Genomic DNA, 20,915 nt, shown 5'->3' on the forward strand with positions numbered 1-20,915 from the left:
TTGTATGGTTAGGCACCCACCAGCCAAATCAGATATCACATTTCCCATCAGACCTAATACCACCTCTCTTCATCCAGACAAATAACTGCATTCACTCCCCATTGTGGAAGAAGGCACACGATGCCTGATCATTTACTTATAACACCCTTTCATTAAAAAGGCTACACATTCTCCACTGAATCTTCCTTGCTGCTTCTTCTGTATTCTAGCTATCTACTGCTGCAACAAAGTCATTTTATTTTCAGCGCCTCTAAGCTTTATTTTAAGCATCCAGATCTCAATCCATCCCAAACAACTCCCCTAACTTTATATCATAGTACAAGAGCAGAACAACATCTTTTCCTACAATAGCTGCTCCCTATCAACAAACAATTTTTTTCTGAACATCCTCTTATTTCAGACACAGTCACACGCTATGACACAACAGAACCAGTTTTGGCTGGTTGGTATCTATGAGTACCTGTGGAATGTTTGTCCTAGTTTTTCCATTCTCCATACTCTTCCAGTGTGTCAAATAGAGTCTGCCTGTCTATGGATTCATAAGCCTTTCTGAAATCCACAAATGTTGCTAAGTGTTATTCATCTGTCTGACCTTCTGGAACGTTCAAAGATTCCAAATCTGTTCAGCACAGGATCTCGCTTTTCTGAAGCCTGCTTGGTACTCACCTATCATTGTCAGGTTGTGATTTTGAACTGTTGAGTTATGCTTTGGGGGGATTCATGTAAGTGACTAGTAATAATGAGATACCTCTGTGATTATTAGGGTCTGACTTGTCATCCTTTTTGTGAACTGCTGTGGAATTTTCTCTGTAATCCATGTTTCTGTGAGAATTTTCTTTGTGAGGTTTTGGTCTTTGAGTTTCCAGATCTCAGCAATAATAGTATCTTCTCAAGGGCTCTGTTCTTTAAAATCTCCCCTACTTCTGTGATTGTTCATGATTTCAAATTTGGATTTGGTATTACTTTCTTGATGTGCAATTTTCTTTACTATTTGTTTCTATAGCTCTGTCTTCCTTTTGGAACAGGTACCTGGAAGCTGATAACTCTTTATATTTTCCCTAAACATTCTGTGGAAATTTTTCTTGTTATTTCTCTTGAAGTCTTTATTAGTTTCATTTAGTCTACTATTGTTGTATGTCCTTTTAACTCTTCTGGTAACTTTATTGCTAAACTTCTTCCATGCCATGATACTATATTGAATGGCCTCATCGCAAGTTGCATTCCACAATCTATATTTGTGTTTCCTGGTTGATAGACCCCAATGCACAGCTTGCTGAATCGTCTCACAAGGTCTGTCCACTACTCTGTTGTATTTTAATTAATTTCTTCAATAATTTTGTCTGTTTTCATCTTCAAGTATTCTGGGTCTTGTCTTATAATTTTGTTCTGCATTGTCTTTCTGTTTTTTGGGATTGGCCTAATTTTTATTTGTAGTAAGTGATGGTCAGTCTCAAACAATTCTTTGCATGTTCCCATGTTCTGAATTTCTCTTTCATGGCATCCTGGATGAAACAATGTGTAAAATAAGGGAAAGGAAAGGCAACTACTCAACTATTTGGCTGGTGTGTGATGCGTAGAAACTCTTAACAGAAACAACATTAACACTAGCTCCCAAAATATTGCGAGCGCACACATGCGTACGCGCTTGTGCGCCCGCACACACCCACACACACACACACACACACACACACACCTGCGGCCATGGCAAGACTGATTATTGAAAGCTTTTACCTGAACTGATGGAGGTGGAGAGGGTGTGGGGAAAAACACAAGAAGGGGGGTAGCGGGACAGAGGTAGGGCTTTTAACAGATGACTTAGCAGCTGCACAACAATATGAAATGAGTACAGAGGGTAGAGCATAAAAGAGATATAAAAAGACTGAGGGATAGAAGGGGAAAGAGATGGGGGGGGGGGGGGGGATGGAGGAAGAGAATGCTCGCAATTGGGGGGATTGGAGTCGGGGAAAAGGCAGTACACAATCTGGACACGGAATGGATGGTTTGTGTTGTTGCTGTTGTTGTTGTTGCTGTTGTTGTATTTATTGGTCCTGTTGTCTACAAAGCAGCTTTCGCGTAAGACATTGGTCAAGTCAAATTATAAATATACAGCTGAAAGTCATTTCTAGGCATATGTATTTAAGGTTACAATAATACATTTTTACATAAGTATTTATATAACACACACTTCCTAAACTTAAATAATCTTCAATAAAGTAAAAGCTGTGATGCTGTAAATATGACTAGAGATTTTCCAGATATTGACCTCAGTAAGAGCTTTTATGCTTTCAGAAAGTTTGTTATAAAGCTTAACTCCCAAGTGAAAAGTACCGTTTTGGCACAGAGCTGAACTGATTTGGGTTATATGTAAGTTTCTGTTTTGTCTGGTAAAGTGATCATGTATATCACAGTTTTTTGCATTCTTCAGTGGTTACCTATTACATTCATTTTAAAGAATAGAAGGATTTCCATAATGTATTCACATGGTGATGGAGGAACACCAGATTTATTAAACAGAGGTTTACAAGAGTCTCTAGGCTTGCACCCAAACAAGATTCTAATGGCCCTTTTTGGAGTTTAAAAGTACTATTAGCTATTTTAGAGTTTCCCCAGAAGGTGACCCCATATCTAAGACAAGAATGAAAGTAAGCATGATATGCATTCATTACTGTTTTCTCACTACAGCATAATTTTAGTGAGCAAAGAAGGTAACATGTTTTGCTCAGTTCTGCATTAAGATATTCAATATGCTAATGTCTCCCATAAGTCCAACCTCTCGTCCAAGTCGTGGGAGATGGGCAACGGCACAAAGTAGGGGACTGCCTATAGGGGCGATGTACAGCGGGGACTTCGTGTGCCCCAGGACCGCTACGGTAGCTGGGAAGGCCCTATGGGAACCCTGAAACGTGACGGCTAACGGGGCTCTGGTGAAGCTGCGATAGGCCTAGCAAGCCAGTAGTGGATAAATCAACTGCTTCCAAAAAGGGAACATGCCTCGGATTACGGAACGGATTTAAAGGAAACCGACCAAGCAATGGAAAAGGATTACGAGATGGTTTACGACTGGGCACCTTAAACGGGAAGTTAGAAGAAATTGTAGAAATAATGGAAAGGAGGAAATTGGACATTTTGGGACTTGCTGAGACTAGGTGGAGAGGAGTTGGTGAAATCCACTAAGTAAAGGATGTAAACTGTACTGGATAGGGAATGAGAGGGGAAGAAATGGAGTGGCAATAGTGGTCAGAGAGGGTCTTGCAGGAGGAGGTGGAAGGTATCAATGATCGAATGATAAAAGCCAGAGTACGAGTGAAAGGAAAAAGCATTGAAATCATCCAAGCATATGCCCCACAGGTGGGGTGTACAAAAAAGGAGAAGGAGGAATCTGAAGATGACATGCAAAAGCAGCTAAATGGAGGTAATCAGATTATAATAGAGGACCTCAATGCACATGTTGGCACAGACAGGAAAGGATTCGAGGAGATAATGGGACCAGAGGGCTGGGGGAACCGAAATAGAGAAGGAAAATTGTTGCTGGAATTCTGCAAGAGGAATGGGCTGGCAATCGCAAATTCCTGGTACAAGAAGAGAAGTAGCCACAAAATAACTTGGTACAGTGGAGACTGGTCCCAAACTTCAGTAGTAGGCTATGTACTAGTGGATAGGCAGATGATGAGCAGCCTCACAGATGTTAAGGTCATTCCATCTGAGGCCTTAGACAGTGACCATCGGCTGTTGGTACCCACCCTGAGAGAGAAAAAAGATAGGAGGGCAACAGACATACAGGAGAAAAGGTTGAAGACATGGATGCTGAAAGAGGATGAACGGAGGACCCAGTACCAGATACTGATCAGGAAGAAGCTGCCAAAGGAAGATCAGAGAACAGTGGAAGAAGAATGGGGAGATTTTAAGAGGGCTCTAGTTGAGGCAGCTGAGTCTGTGTGCGGAAGAACTAGCACAAAGAGGAGAAGTAAGGAAACCCCATGGTGGAACAACATATGTAAAGAGGCAGTACTTCGAAAGAACAAAGCCTTCAGAGAATGGTTCCAGACCCGGACAGAGGAAGCTAGGGTAAAATATAAGGAAAGCAAGAAAGCGGCACAGACCATAGTAAGGGCGGAGAAGAAGATGTGGATGGAAAAATGGACAAGAATGTTAGAAGAGGACAGTGAAGGGAACAAAAAAGTACTTTACATTATGGTGAGAAATAAGAGGAACGACAGAAGCGAGTGCCTGAGGATCATGGATAATAATGGAAGAGTTGTGGAGGAAATGCATGAGCTCAAAAAGATTTGGAAGGAGTACTTTGAAGATCTGTTGAATGCTGCCAAGCGGGTAACTAACAGCGATGGAGAGCCTAAGGCAGCAGACGATTATAATAGTGGGGAAATTGATGATCTAACTTGGAATGAAGTGGAAGAAGCCATAAAGAGGATGAAAGGGGGCAAGGCACCAGGTTGGGACGAAGTAACAGTGGATATGATACGAGCAGCAGGAGAAGTAGGAACCCAGTGGCTATACAGAGTGCTGAGGGTGGTGTGGAAGGAGAACAGAATTCCTGAGGATTGGAAGAAAGGAATTATAGTCCCGATCTTCAAGAAAGGGGATAAAAGGAGATGTGAGAACTACAGAGGAATCACCCTGCTATGCCACTGTGGAAAAATCTATGAAAAGATCCTGGAGAAGAGAATAAGAAGCAGTATTGAAAGTAGACTGCAAGAGGAGCAGTATGGTTTCAGACCGGGAAGATCAACAACGGACCTCATATTTGCGGTAAGGCAACTGCAGGAAAGGCACTATGAGTACGAGAAGGACTTAATCATGGCCTTTTTAGATATTGAGAAGGCGTATGACAGTATCTATAGGGACAAGCTCTGGGATGTGCTGAACGCAAAAGGGATAGATGAAGAGATAACACGAAAAGTCAGAAAAATGTATGAGGGAAGTGAGAGTTGTGTGAAAGTGGGGAGGGAACGTACTGCATGGTTCAAGCTGGAAAACGGGCTGCGACAGGGAAGTGCACTTTCGCCTTTATTGTTTATTATTGTTATGGATGAAATCCTGCAGCAAGTATCAGATGCAATTGGAGATCATAAAATGAAAGCAGTGCTTTTTACCGATGACCTGATGTTATGGGGAAATTGCGAGAAGGAGGTGCAAGAGCAGTTAGATGTATGGGAGGCAACGGCAGCACAATATGGAATGCATTTCTCTGCAAAGAAAAGTGAAATAACTGTCACAACAAGGAAGAAGAATAGGCCAAATGTGGATATAACTTGTGGAGGGGAAAAACTACAAGTGGTAGAGAACTTCAAGTACCTGGGAAGCATGATTGAAAGTAAGGGGGGAAACGCGATGGAAATAAATGAAAGGTGCAGAAAAGCAGGGCAGTTCTTCAAATGCATTAGGGGGCTTATTTGGAGCAAGGAGGTGCCACAGAAATCCAAGGGAATTATATACCGAACCTACTTTGTCCCCATATTGGCATACGGAAGTGAGACATGGGTAATGCACAAAAGCGAAAAAGTAGAATACAAGCTAGTGAAATGAAGTTCCAGAGGAGCAGGTTGAGTGTAACAAGACGAGACAGATTGCGAAATGTGTATGTGAGGGAAAGACTAAAGGAGGAACCAGTATAGGACAGGATAGAAAAATCAAGACTGCAGTGGTATGGACACATGAAGAGAATGGATGAGGGAAGAATTCCAAAGAGGATGTTTGACCTGCAACTGGAGGGGGAAGAGGCCCAGGGGAAGACCAAGAGATAGATGGGTGAAGGGAGTGAAGGAATGTGTGACGAGAAGAGGAGAGAACTGGACGAAGGTGGAAGAGGGGGAATGGTGGAAAGACAGAACACGATGGAGAGGCTTGTGTTCCCGACAGACCCAGCCAGTGGCTGGAAACTGTCCAAGATGATGATGATGATGATGATGAATATGCTTATTTCATTTGACATTGCTCTGCAGCCAAAGTCCTAAGAATTTGGTTTCAGCACAGTTACCAACTAGTTCATCACTGATAGAGACCAATGGGATAAACATGTCCTTGTAGGGGGCATTGTGGAATTTTAGTGCAATGGTTTTTTTACTGTTTATTACAAGCTTATTATTCTGTGCCCAGCTGCTAAGTTGTTTCATGACCACATTTACTGACTGCTGCAACTGTTGATTGCTGTCTCCTTTTGGTAGAATTGTGGTGTCATCTGCAAATATGATTGTTTTATCTGCATCAACATTTAAGTTTAGACAATTTATGTACAGAAGGATCAGAAGGGGTCCCAATACTGATTTTGGGGTACACCACATTTAATTTGTTTATAGTCAGGTAAGTGTTCAGACACAGTGTTTAGTTTGATATTTTTGTGCTTGGTGCACACTGTCTGCTTACGGTTATTCAGGTAGGAACTGATCCATTTGTTGGACAGACCTAGAATACCATATCTTGCATCTTTTTGATAGCAGAATTTTATGATCCATCATGTCAAAAGCTTTTGACAAATCAATATGTACTCCTATTGATTCCTATTTTTAGGATGGAACTGATGCACTCATAAACAGCAGTTGTCGTTGGCCTCTTATTTCTGAATCCATGTTGTTCATTACATAGGATGCTGTTTTTATTTATAAATTTTGTAAGTTTGTCATATCTAACTTTTTCTAATATTTTAGAGATGCCGGAGGAAATTGTGATGGGTCTCTAGTTATTTGCATTATCTTTCTCACCTTTTCTATATATTGGAATAACTTCTGATGTTTTCAATACATCAGGGAAAGTGCCTTCCTGAAGTGAGCAGTCACATAAGTGTGTGAGTATTTCAATTAGGTTTGATGCACTCTTCTTTAGTATTGTTGTATGTATACCATCAATGTCTCCAGAGTTGGAATTTTTTAGGCCTTTGATTGCTTTAGCTACTTTATCTTTTGAAACAGAACTGATGTACATTGATCCTCTACATGCACTTATTTTATATTCATTTGCTGGGTGCTCTTAAAGTTTGACTGCAACATATTATCAGCAACACCTATAAAAAAATCATTAAATGTGTTGGCTATTTCAATGAGGTTTGTTACTTTTTTTACTTTTTTGTGATAGTGCTATATTTGTGCAAAATTGTCTGTATTCTCCAGATTCTTTTTTTATGACACTCTAATACCTGAATTATACATGTGTTCATCATTATGCATTATTTTTGCTGCTTTTATTACTTCTTAATATTTTGGAGTATTCCTTTTAGTATGCATGTACTTCAGGTAAGGAATTTTTTTGAGTTATATATTTCTTCCGACATGAAACTGTTATTTCCCTTGTCATCCAGCTGTTTGTTCTAGAGTTCCCCGGTATGGTTACAGTTTTCAGTGGAAATGCAATTTGAAAGAAATAAGTATCAATGAAAGTATTGAATTTTTCCATTATATTGTTCATTTTTTACAATTCTGACCATTTTTCTTTCTGTAATAAGCTGTTGAAGTAGTTTACATTATCCTGATTATAACTTCTACGTGAGGTTCTTAAAGACATGTTGTTACTAATACTGCCTTTTATTTTTAAGCTTAATATTTGAGCAAGATGGTCACTAAAATCTGGCTTGCTATTTTTTCTGCAGTAGTAAGAAGCCAAAATGAATTTGTTTATCTTTGTATTCTGGATTAATTCTGTGTTAAGCCAGTGTTCGGAAATGCACGAGATATCTTATAAGTTCATCTGTTAACAGTATGTTAATTTCATCAATCTTATTACACAGGGACTGCACATTACCACAATAAATTTTAGATTGATCATATTCACGATTTGATGATTGGGAGTCATATTTACAGCATCACATACCTTTAGTTTAAATTAGGATCGTCAGTGGTGTTGTATTTTCGTTCTTCTTTCTTGTTCATTTTGTTTTCCTTGCTGTTGTTGGAAGGATGTACAGGGAGCTGACAGATTGTTCTATTCCTTAGAAGTTTTTCTTTCATTATTTCACTAACACAGTCACAAACAAATCTTTTCCCTTCATAGTGCAAATGCATTCCATGCTTCGTGTGCAGATTTCGATGCAGCCTGATTATATCCAGTACATCGCACTTAGCGTACTGTGAACACAGTTACCTTATTTTAATGTTTGTTTTCCAAATTTCTTAGTTTAGACATGAACTATAAATTAGATCATGCCTATGAGGCAGTATGACAACCACCATGTTTCTGCATCTGTTAGCTTGTAAAAAATTCAGTAGTGTTTTCACGCAAACATCTGCTTCATTTTTTGCCATATCGTTTGATCCCATTGTACAGATGATAAAGTCATTTTCCTGCATTAATTTCATATGAGAGTTAGCGTCTACAACATTTTTACATCCCGCCACTGGTTTCACTACACTAGTCACCACTATGACGCGAACTTTCATGCTGGATAGATTTCTGCAGAGACTCTGTGTTAGCAATAGTACATTACCCTTTTTCCTTGATAATTTGTGTTTGTTGTTGACATTTTTTGCAAACCCACTATTCATTTTCAGCTCACTGATTTTTACTAGTTCATGATCATTTGGAGAGTCGATATCACAGTCACTTGTCTGCAAAGCATGATATTTGTTTTTATTGAAAAATTTAACAGTTTTAGCAGAGTTTGTTGCTCTTTTTGAAGTTGGAAAACTATCTTTATATGACACTTTTATCCACTTGGATGATTTAGTACTTTTGACTGGCATCACTTCACTTGGTGTTGGCTTTGATCGTAGATCCCAATTTTCTTTCTTGAGTGAACCAATATGCTTCTTAAAGCAATGACTATGAATTGTAAGCTTGCAATTCATTCTTTTAGCATTGTTATTTCAGTGTTACAATTCTCAAAAACTCCCTTTTTAACCACCTAACTATAACTATTTCTCCAGTTACAATCACACATTTCTACACTCGCAGCCATCTTGTCAGTGTTGTGGACAGAAGAAAGATGGAAAAAGATAAGGTAATGCAGTGGGAAACAGGTTAGTGGAGGTTTAGATCGGAGGGATTGTGAGAGTGTGGGATATGCTGGTGAATTATAGGTATGTGGCCATACACATTATAAAAATGGATTTATGTATATGTGTATGTTCCAAATCTCCTCCCAAACTGCTATACCAATTACAACCAAAGTTGTTACACATATTCCTTAACATCAGGTAACAATCGCTGAGGGGGTAACAACGACCTACCTATCATAGTTCAGGAGATATTACATCAGAAACAATAAGATGCGTGAAAAACTGCCACAACATGCATGACATTTAAATTTATTACTTCTGTGATACTATCTTTACTCGGAATCCACATATGCTGCTAAATGCACCTACAAAATTATGTCATGGTACCTCACTTCAGGAGATATGATACCACAAACAATGAGATGCATGGAAAACTGCTGCGTTGTGTATCACGTTTAAATTTATTACTTCTATGCTACTTGCTCTATTTGCAACATATTTTACAGACTGTAGCCACATATGTCAGTAAATGTACCTACACAAATATGTCATTGTATGACACATAGTTCAAGAGATAAGACATCATAAACACTGAGATACATGAAAAATATGCCGCACCATGCATGAAGTTTTAATACTTTTATTCTTTGCTACTAAGACACTCTTAGTGTCAAATCAATTTAAGGAAATCCCTGACATCTGGCAGCACTTTTGGCAGCTTTCAACTGTGAAATGGAAATTATGTAGGTGAAAAGAACAGCCATGTATATAGCCATGGAGAGGTGTTGCCACAGAGGCTTTACAGAATCACACTTTGTACTCGCAAAGCAGCTATGACCAGAGGACTAAAACTGTTTGATAATTTCAAAGGTGTTATCACAGACACATAGAAATGAGATTTTTTGATACTGCATTACAACCACAGTTCATTTTTTGTTTCCTAACAGGAAATAGCCAAAATGAATATCCGGGCAATGCTGGGTTTGTCAGCTAGTGTGAGCATGTGTAATAAGCTGTTGAAGTTTAGGACACAGTAGTAATATAAATAGAATACATATGATCTGTATAGAAGAGGAAGTCATAGGGAGTACCTCCCCCCCCCCCCCCCTCTCTCTCTCTCTCCAACAGCTTATCCCCTACAGTATCCTACAGTCCGATGAAAATTACTTTACGGTTGACACTTCACAAGCTGGAGCTAGTTTCCTCAAATCAAAGTGCTCAACATCACACCTGAATCTTTCACCTTTGCCAAACTGCCACAACAATTGGTCAGTTCATTACACACATTCATGCACAACACTAACCAAACACTGTTAGGTACTTCCATAAATGATGTGATTGAGCATCACTTACACAGTTATCATAATCACAGACACTGGCTTCCATTAGATAAGCTTTACACCTCACTGCGTAAAGCTGAATTTTTGATGGCTGCAATTCATCATTGCGACTGGGTCCCTACAATCCTAAATATAATTACTTAATCCAGTGTTCTGGTGCAGACAATGAGAAACATATAAAGCTGATTTGTAGAAAGTCATAGGTTCAAATCTCATCAAAGGTTGTGAATTTGTTTTACTTATAAATTTGATAAAAAGTGTTTTACTATTATTTTCATTCAATTAATTGGTTTAAATGTATTTTTTTTTATTTCTAAGTCTTTGCTGCATCATTTTCATCATTGAATTGATGTTTTTATTTGCTCTTACTTTTCTTCCTATCATTTAGTATTTTTTTATTATTTTTTTAAATATGCCTGTGTTGTCTATAAGCTGCAGCCAAGTGTGTACCTGTAGCCAGTGTAACGACAGTTACAGGTAAAGAATGACAGTGAAGAACTGAAGTTTGCTTTTTGGTATTGAAATTGAATTTTTTCTGTCTTGAGTTTGCTCACAGAGGTTAGCTTTAATCACTGTGAACAAAGTGATCATGGTCTCAGTTCTGCTGCAGATTGTTGACTGCTGTTTCCTTGGATACAGTGCACATCATGAGGTTGTGGTCAGCTTAGGATGTGAGTTTATATTCAGGGCTACAAAATGTGTCGTACGCTGCAATTTAGTCATTGGTCAGTTGTTGACAGGGCATCTCAGATTTCCGACATACTGTGTGGCAGCCACTTCCATCATTCTTCTGCTTTAAACATTTAACAGCATTTGTGAAGTGACCCACCAAGATTGTGTTTGGGACAAATTTCCACCACTTCTGAACCAAGTGCTATGTGCCACCACACCAGCTGCAGTGAACACATTAACAAACATTTGTACTTTGGTATGAGAGCATGATACCAAATGTTCTGATGATTTACTACTTCTTTCTGCAGACCTGCAAGTGAGGCAGGTACAATGAGGCACCAGTTTCAACACAGATTCCTCTTAGTACTGGAATGTCTTCCACTGCTTCACTGGAAAACACCCCAACTGCCTGTTATGTATTCTTGCACAATATTCACCCTTTGTCTGATAACTTAAGCAAAACTAACCACATTGCATCCTATCTATCTGACACTTGTGCATTCTCTAATGGCCCCGAGTTTGATTACACCTTATTCCTCGAACATTCTGGTCTAAGCTGCGGGAGATGATGGCCATGTGTGCATGAGATGTGCTTGCTTGTTTCAATGAATGCCTGTATGTTTCTCTTTGTTTTTCGGATGAAGACTGTGGCCAAATGCTAATCAGTAAGTGTCTTTTAATTGTGCTTGTCTCAAACTTAACATGCCATCTTGATGGTAAGTGGCAATCTATCTTTTCTCTACATTGTTGGCATTCCAACCTGGAGCTTCCATTGTTTAAAATACCTCTAACACTCAACCACATACTAAAACATAAAGTTTATCTATTAACCAAACAACAGAGAGCTCATTACAATAGGTAATATATTGACTGCTGTTGTATATCAATGTAAAGCCAATTCTACTACATTAATCAACAGCTAATAAAGAATCTGAATCTGAACTAAATCTACCAAAACCACTAACCAACTGATCATGTGGACTGCATACCTCCACACCTCTAAAATCTATATATGACCTATCCCCTCCTATGCCAATACTCCCGGGATTTCTGTTCTATTAATTTTCTGTCACTCGCTTTGAAACCCATAAGACCTTGCACTCTGCTTCTGCTTCACAAATCCTGTGCCATCTTATTAATTTCTGCTACAATAAACTCCTTCAAATCTACAACACTTACCACAAGTTTGACACCAATAACCCAACTGTTTTATCGATCATACTCTGCTGCACTTACAACCATCACATCCCCAAAATGTACATTTCTTCATGTTCCATCCAAATGAAACAATAATCACCTCTCCTTATCTGTCCATCATATCTCCCATCCCTTCTGGTTTTAACAAAATACATCTTTTGATCTTAATGTAAAGACTCCTCTTCTTCATTTCCAACAGCTTCATTCCAATTCATTCCATTTCCTTTCCCAAACATGTTTCCACAAGAACATTCATCTACAGATTACTTCAACCTCAAAAGCAATAATCACACATCATGTTCACCCATAGACCCACAATACCAAGCACCACCAGACAATACCAAGCACCACTAGCATTATCAACAACGTCACAAAAATTGGCGGAATAAGTAAATAATTGTATATGTACCTCACTGTATTTACATTAAATTGTTACACCAAGCTGGGCTTTACAGATTTTATTGTTTTCATTTCTTTCTATTGTGGCTGTTATCCTTATGCACCTGTCAATTTCGGAAGACCAATACTGATCTTAAATGCAGAACAGACCGTTTATTTCAATTGAAAAGGCTGAGTGAAAATGGTTGTCCCTATTTGTGTCTACCTACATTAAATGTGCTCTGTAACTACATTCTCATTAGTATGCTTTCTCTATCTCCATTGGGGTGCATATTCATTTCATCAGGCTCCAATAAATAATGCAAACCCCTGCATCTGGCCTGAGATAAGATGGGTCATATTCATCAACAGTGTGTGTGATGGTGATAGTGATATAATGTAGTGTGATGTGTGATCACAGTATGCAGTGAATGTGTAGAAAAATGTAATAACATTCTATATGTAATTTACATTTCCATAAATTATGCGCTTTTCACAAATTCTATCTGTGTGTACTAAATATTTATTAAATTTGGATATATTAGATTGCTGCATAAGTTTGTAGCAGTTTTGTTTTGCATGTTGGTATTATGGTTGCTATGGGTTTATTTATCGACTGTCATTTTTTTTTAGTTCACTGTTGCTATTTAAGTTTACATATTGTCATTTTGTCATTTGGAGATAATGGGTGGGCCTGTGGACGTTAGAAAATGGAGTGCCAAGTGGAGAAATTAGAACATTTCCGACATATTCTTCTATTTGAGTTCAGCAGAGGCATGACAGCAGTGAAGGCCACCAGAAACATTTGCACCATGTATGGGGATAATGCCACTGGACAGAGCACAGTAAGAAAATAGTTTTCTGATTTTTTTGACATCAGTGGTTCTCCACATTCAGGAAGATCTTCGAGATTTGATCAAGATCATTTAAATGCATTAATCCACAATGATCCATGTGAGTGTCCTTGAGAACTGGCAAATGTGATGAACTGTAATCATTCCACCATCATGCAACATTTGCATACAATGGGAAAGGTTCAAAAATTGAGTGTATGGGTACCGCATGCTCTAAGCCAAAATTTCAAAAATCAGCAGGTGGCCATATGTGCTTCTCTGCTTGCTCATCATCGATTAACTCATGAACAGCATCAACGATTCATATCATTTATCATTACTGATGAGAAGAAATGGTGTCTTTGCGCTAACATATAGAAAAGAAAGGAATGGTTGGGCCCATACGAAGCAGCAACTCCCTGTACAAAGACCTGGACACATCCACAAAAGATAGTGTTATGTATCTGGTGGAACAGCGACAGTGTAGCATACTACGAGTTGCTTCCCTGAGATGTAACCATCACTGCTGACATTTGTTGTCAACAACTGAGAGGTTTTGTGGATACAATCCAACAAAGTGACCAGGAAGATTGCATGAAGTGCTACTACTCCATGATAATGCCCACCTGCTTTCTGCAAGACAGACAAATAGCACTATGCAGGAGTTGGGTTGGGAAGTAATTTCGCACCCATGTTATTCACCTGATCCTGCAGCCTCAGATTTTTGCCTTTTCTGCTCTCTATCAAACAACTTCTAGGAACTTCCATTCAGGATGTAAATGTGCTCCGAACATGGCTGAAATAGTTCTTTGCCTTAAACCCAGTTATGGAATCAAAAAGTAACCCTAGCATGGAAACACTGCTGTGAATAGTGAAAATTTTTAAAGCATGTGGACGTGACACAGTAAAGAGTGCAGGATAATTAAAGATCTGTTTTTAAAGACTTCACAGACATTAAACTACATACGGAAAAAAAAAAAAAAAAAAAAAAAAAAAAAAAAAAAAAAAAAAAAAAATGTGCCAGGTACAAATGATATTTATCTGATGGCTAATTTTATAGAATGTCAAGAAACAATTTGTCCACAAGTGTAGGGCAGAAAACAGCAACAAATGAAGGAATTTGAGAACAGCAACTAGGGGTCTCAGTTACATACTCTTGGCACTACATGAAAAGTAATTCACAGAAAATGTATAAATAAACAAAATGTTTGTACTACAATGAGAACAAGAAAAACTTAAAGCATCATAAACATGTCTATCATACTTAGGTAACGTGCCATACAGCACTTTTTTCGAAATAAAAATAATCACGTGTCCATGTTTCGTGTTACAAGTACAAGAGCTTCTTGTTTGTTTAGGAGCTTTAGAAACTGAGGGTGGAATAGATGTACTATGCCTGTCTGAACATCATATAGTCACAGATATGTAAAAGATAAATGTAGGTGGATATAGGCTTGCAGCACATGTAAATGTAGACACTATGGAGAGAGGAGGAGTTGCCATATGTGTTAAAATCTGTCATAGTGTGAAAAATTTAGAAACTAAAAAGTTTTGTGTAGACCAACATATAGAAGCATGTGCAAGTGAGGCCCATTGGGAAATTTTCAACTATTTTTGAAAAACTTGGATTCTTTGTCATGCTATCTGTCAGACAGAGGGAAGCAAATTATTGTTTGTGGGGATTTCAATGTAGATTTTCTGAAAGAGTCTGATAGAAAGCCTGACATTAGTTTTTTCAATTTGATGTCAGTTATTAATTTTCCTATTTGGGTGGTAACAGGAAAGCAGGGCACTGATAGATAATGTTTTTATACACCATGATAAATTTAATCAAACAAAAAATTTTCCTGTTAAGAATGATCTGTCTGTTCATGATGCACAGCTAGTTTCAGTACATGACAGCTCCACACAGTAATGCAAAACAGTCCTCCAAAATAGTGCGTTCAATTAACGATTTAACAATTGAAAATTTTAGGGAATGCTTGCAACAGTCAGACTGGGATGAGGTGTACAGGGAACCTGATGCTAATTTAAAATTTAACCTACTTCATGATACCTTTGTGACTATATTTGAAAACAGTTTCCCTAAGAAAACAGTGAAACATAATTGTATGAAACCACTAAAAAGCCGTGGCTTACTGAAGGGATAAAAATATCTTATAAACAGAAAAGAGAAATGTACCCTATAGCTAGGAGGAGTAATGATCGAGAAACAGGGGAACATTATAAAAACTACTGCATTGTATTAAGAAAAGTAATTAAAAAGTCCACAAATATGTGCATTATGTCTGAAATTAGCACATCTGATAGTAAAATTAACACAATTTGGAATATTGTTAAAAGGTAAACAGGACAACCGACAGCACAGAAACACTGTATTTCTATCAAACTCAATGAAAAGTTTGTTAACAAAAAGTCAGAAGAAAACATTTTTTAAGTGTTGTAGAGAAAATAGGATCCAACTATACATCAGAAAATGAAAGGCAGTATATGCAAGAGGCAATTTGATGAAACAGAAATTCAACCGAAATTCAATCCACCTCTTTTACTGAAATTACGAAAATAATAAATTCACACAAAGATAAAAGCTCACATGGAATTCATGGCATTTCCAACGGCATACTAGAAGCTTGTTCCCAAAAGATAAGTAGGATTCTCCACCACATGTGAAGTAGCTCACTGAAACAGGACATTTTTCCAGATAGATTGAAATATGCTATTGTTAAATCATTGCATAACAAAGGGGGTAGGTTGATGCTAACAACTACTGCCCAATCTCACTTCTGACAGCTTTATCCAAAACTCTTGAAAAAATAAAGTATTCAAGAGTAGCATCACTATTTGTAAAAATGAAGTATTAAAAAAATATCAATTTGGTTTTCAGAAAGGCTGTTCAACAGACATATACTTTCACTGATCAAATATCACTGATCAAATATTAAATGCTTTGAATAACCAAACATCACCCACCGGGATATTTTGTGATCTCTCAAAGGCTTTTGACTGTGTGAATCATGAAATTCTTCTAGATAAACTTAAGTATTGTGGTACCAGTGGTACAGCGCACAAATGGTTTAATTCGTATTTAAATGGAAGAATGCAGAAGTTGAAAATTATCAGCACAGATAGTCTGTAAAAATTATCAGAGTTCTCTAACTGGGGAGGCATCAAGAATGATGTACCACAGGCTTCAGTCTTGGGTCCCTTAGTGTTCTTAATATATAGTAATCACACCCAACAAACAAGAATCAGCTGAAAAAATTGTAAATAATGACTTTGAGATTATTATTAAGTGGTTCTCTGCAAATGGACTCTCATTAAATATTGAGAAAATACAGCATGTACAATTCTGTACAGTAAATAGCATAACACCATTGATAAATATAAACATTGAACAGAAGTCTTTTGCTAAGACTGAATATTCAAAATTTATGGGTGTGTGCGCTGATGGGAAATTGAATTGGAAAAAACACATTGATGATCTGCTGAAATAGTTAGGTTCAGCTACTTACGCTATTACAGTTATTGCCTAATTTTGGTGATAAAACACATCAGTAATTTAGCCCATTATGTCTGTTTTCATTCAATGTTTTCATATGACATCATATTTTGGGATAATTCATCATTAAGAGAAAAATTATTCATTGCACAAAAGCATGTAATCAGAATAACAGCTAGAGCCCACCCAAGATTACCCTGCAGACATTTATTTAAGGAACAGCTAATAACAGCTAGAGTCCACCCAAGATTACCCTGCAGACATTTATGTAAGGAACTTGGGATATTCATAGTACCTTCGCAACACATATATTCACTTATGAAATTTATTATTAATAACCCATCCCAATTTAAAAATAATAGTGAAGTGCATAGCTACAACACTAGAAGAAAGGATGATCTTCACTATTCTGGGTTAAATCTGACTTTGGCACAGAAAGGAGTGAATTATGCTGTCACAAAACTCTTTGGTCATTGGCCAAATAGCAGTAAAAGTCTGGCAGAGAGCCAACCAACATTTAAAAACCAATTAGAAGATTGTCTGAATGACAACTCCTTCTACTCAATAGATGGATTTTCAGATATGAAGTAACTGAAAAAAAGGTGTGTAAAGAAAACTTTTGTCAAACTGACACATTCCCCATCATTATGAAATTTTGTGTTCAAGATCTATAGAACAAGCATTAATGTAATGTGTAATGTAATGTAACAACATGTCCTAAAAAGGTCAAAGTAAATGAAAATCGAGTATGCTCCTGTACACAGACTTGCAACCACTTAATCATCATGAATGTGTCACAGTAAATATTCTAACTTACCACATTTTCATGCTGGCATAGAATATAGCGACGATGCAGGGATTAGTGTGTTTTCTGAAATACATCATGAGTTTTCCCAATAACTTCTGCTGCTGCCATAATATGAGCCAAGAAGTTCTGTTCATCCTCAACTGATTTTGCATACACATTGTCTCTCATGGTGCCCCACAGGAGAAAATCCAATGGGTGAACATGGAGGTCACCGCATCCAATCCATCTGTCAGCAAATTTCCTGTCTAGGTGACCTTGGACAGCATGTGGAAAATGTGGAGTTGTGTCATTATGTTACAACCAAATGTTCTGCATTCTGCCTATCTCCAAGTGGTACATCCTCCTCTAGTGCAAGCAATATTTGTTTCAAAAACATGGAAGCTGTGAGCATTCAACCTTTGACATATAACATAGGGGCCAATGTGTGAGTCATTCACAACATCCGTCTATATAGTTACAGTGAATTGCTCTCAATGACAATGGATATATGTTGCATGAGGATTCTGTAGTGCCAAAATGTGGCTGTCAAGTGTATTGAAAATGCCTTCACAGGTAAAGCAAGCTTCATCCGTAAACAACACACGTTCAGAAAAATGTGACTGTCATTTTACTTGTTGTATGTATCAGTCAACAAATTCCAGACGCATAAGGAAGTCATCCAGACCTACAGCTTCTACCTTTGGTCACTGGGAAGGATGTGGACCAATCTCATGAATGACGCTTCAGACACGATGCCAGACCACACCAAGTTCATGAGTGATTCAACTGGTACTTGTCACTGGTTCTTGATCTATGTGGTGTAACACAACTTAGTCAAACTCAACTGTAAACACTGTGTGACTCGTGCCTGTATCATTCTTATTATCCTATAAGGAATTTGTCTTCTCTCTCATGTGTCTGTCAACTGACACAAAAGTTTGTTGCTTTGAGGCATGGTGCTTCAGGAAGGCAAATCTGCAACTGTGAAGTAGTGAGTAAAATTTGATAAATTTTTATTTTATCCACCTCAGTTGCATGAAAATGAAATTATTTGCTGCAGTGTTTACTGGTTTCAGGCCGACTCACCCATTCTGAAACCACACATGTTGTTCTTCACCACAACTAGTCACACAAGATGATGCCAAAAGGCATGAACAGCTTTCTACAAGAAATTCAAGCTGTGAGTAACAAATATTCTCATTGATAAGACAGCCTATGTGTTTACTGTTATAGCCAAATGACACCTGGTACAGTTAAGAACAAAGTGTGTAGTTTGAGAATGTGTGGGTCAGCCTCAAACCAGTAACCACTGCAATAATTAACTGTACAGTCATGCAACTAAGATGGACAAAAGAAAAATTAACGAAGTTTTCCTTGACCCTAGATATTTTCCTGAGACAGCTTGCGATGTGGGTAAAGTACAGATAAATCCTATGAGCCATCATTCCATTGCCATGAGTAGCACCACATGCCAAGTGCATGTCACTATGCATATTCCACATGAAGTTATACTCCATGCTGCTGCTTCACAACACTCACTCATTCATTGGTACCTACTCTGGTCAGACCACTGTACCTACTCAGTGTGATGAAATGATATTTAAAACAAATGATTTGCATTGAAAATCAGTCCCACCTAGCAATAGTGAGGAGAGTGCTGTTTTTTTTTTTTTTTTTTTTTTACATCTGGAAAACACTAACAAGTTTCAGACATCAAGACCGTTACACAGCCAGAGTTGATATTGATACATGTAGCGCCATAAATATGCAACTGCAATACCTAATTCCTACACTCAAATTCCTTTATTTCTTGATGATGATGATTATGATGTTTGGTTGTGGGGTGCTCAACTGCGGGGTCATCAGCCCCCGTACAAAGTCCCAATTTCTTACACAGTCCAATTTTTTACACAATCCTATCTATCCACTGTCACAAATGATGATGAAATGATGAGGACAACACAAACACCCAGTCCCCAGGCACAGAAAATCCCCAAGCCAGCCAGGAATTGAACCTGGTACCCCATGATCGAGAGGCACCAATGCCAGCCACTAGACCACAAGCTGCAAACCCTTCATTTGATGCTTTCTTTCTGCCCTATACTTTTAGTCAAATTCTGTTTCTACGCCATGTATAATTATTCCATCAAATACTTTCATGCAGTGCAAATGATGAAGAATAGTTTAGTTCATTGGTAGTTCTATACAAGATAGAGTTGATTTGTGGGTATTAGAAAATGCAATATAAATTTAGCATTTATGAAGATTTTAATCACGTACTTATCAAAAAGCATACAGGAGAACTGTGAAAATAAGTCTTTAAGCTGGAGCCTAACGACAGTACGTCTGGCAGTCAGTACCAACAATGGAAAATCCAGGATGGAATGTAACAATATTATGAGAAGGAAAGTTGCTACTCACCATATACCGGAGATGCTGAGTTGCAGATAGGCACAACAAAAATTGTGAGAGTCTTTTTGTTGTGCCTATCTGCGACTGAACATCTCCACTATATGGTGAGTAGAAACTTTCCTTCTCATAATATTGTTAGTCAGTACTAATACTTTGAGAAGTACCTAAATTGGGCTTTGGAATCATGACATGCTACATCAGATTTCTGCAAATTTTTAAACATATACTGTGTGCACAAAATTCATGTGTGTTGGGGCATAGCAAGGAAAAAGGGTGCAGAAATTGAAAAATGTATTATGTTCGTTCCAAGCAGTCTGATGTAACCAGTAATAATGGAGCAAGCTTCAGTAGCAAACACACTTAAGAACAACTTTGATGCCTTCCTGCTAAGGATTCAAAACACTCGAGCAGAATTCAAGAATGGGTCGCACTAGTGCTCTAAATGCAGTAGCCTCTATAGATGAGCAATACTTTCCTAGAATTCTTCCAGGAGACAAAAGTTGACCATTCACCTTTCTTACTCGCAACCTTTATGTGATTGTTCCATTTCATATTGCTTTGCAACATAATACATACACCAAAGTGATTGTGTCAAGAAGCTAAAGACAAACATCACAGGACTTTTCTCCTATTCATCTGCACTAACTTACATTTTCAAACATTTAGAGCAAGATGCCATTCATTTACCTCACAGCAATTCTGCCTGAGTCATCCTATAGCCTCCTAATGTTAATCAACAAAGACACTTTCCCATATACTACAGCAAACAGTTGCAACTTGTTGTTCTCCCTAGCCATGAGACTGTTTATGTATATAAGAACAAGAGCTGTCCTATCACATTTCCCTGGGGTAATC

General features: G+C 38.0%; 1 protein-coding gene across 8 annotated transcripts in view; it reads right to left on the reverse strand.

Moving 5' to 3' along the window:
• The window catches only part of LOC124611756 (diacylglycerol kinase theta), a 713,198-nt gene that overhangs the window by 71,322 nt on the left and 620,961 nt on the right, over window positions 1-20,915 (reverse strand). The window lies entirely within an intron of this gene.

This window comes from Schistocerca americana, chromosome 1 (assembly GCF_021461395.2).
Source record: "Schistocerca americana isolate TAMUIC-IGC-003095 chromosome 1, iqSchAmer2.1, whole genome shotgun sequence".
In the NCBI taxonomy this organism is placed as follows: domain Eukaryota; kingdom Metazoa; phylum Arthropoda; class Insecta; order Orthoptera; family Acrididae; genus Schistocerca; species Schistocerca americana.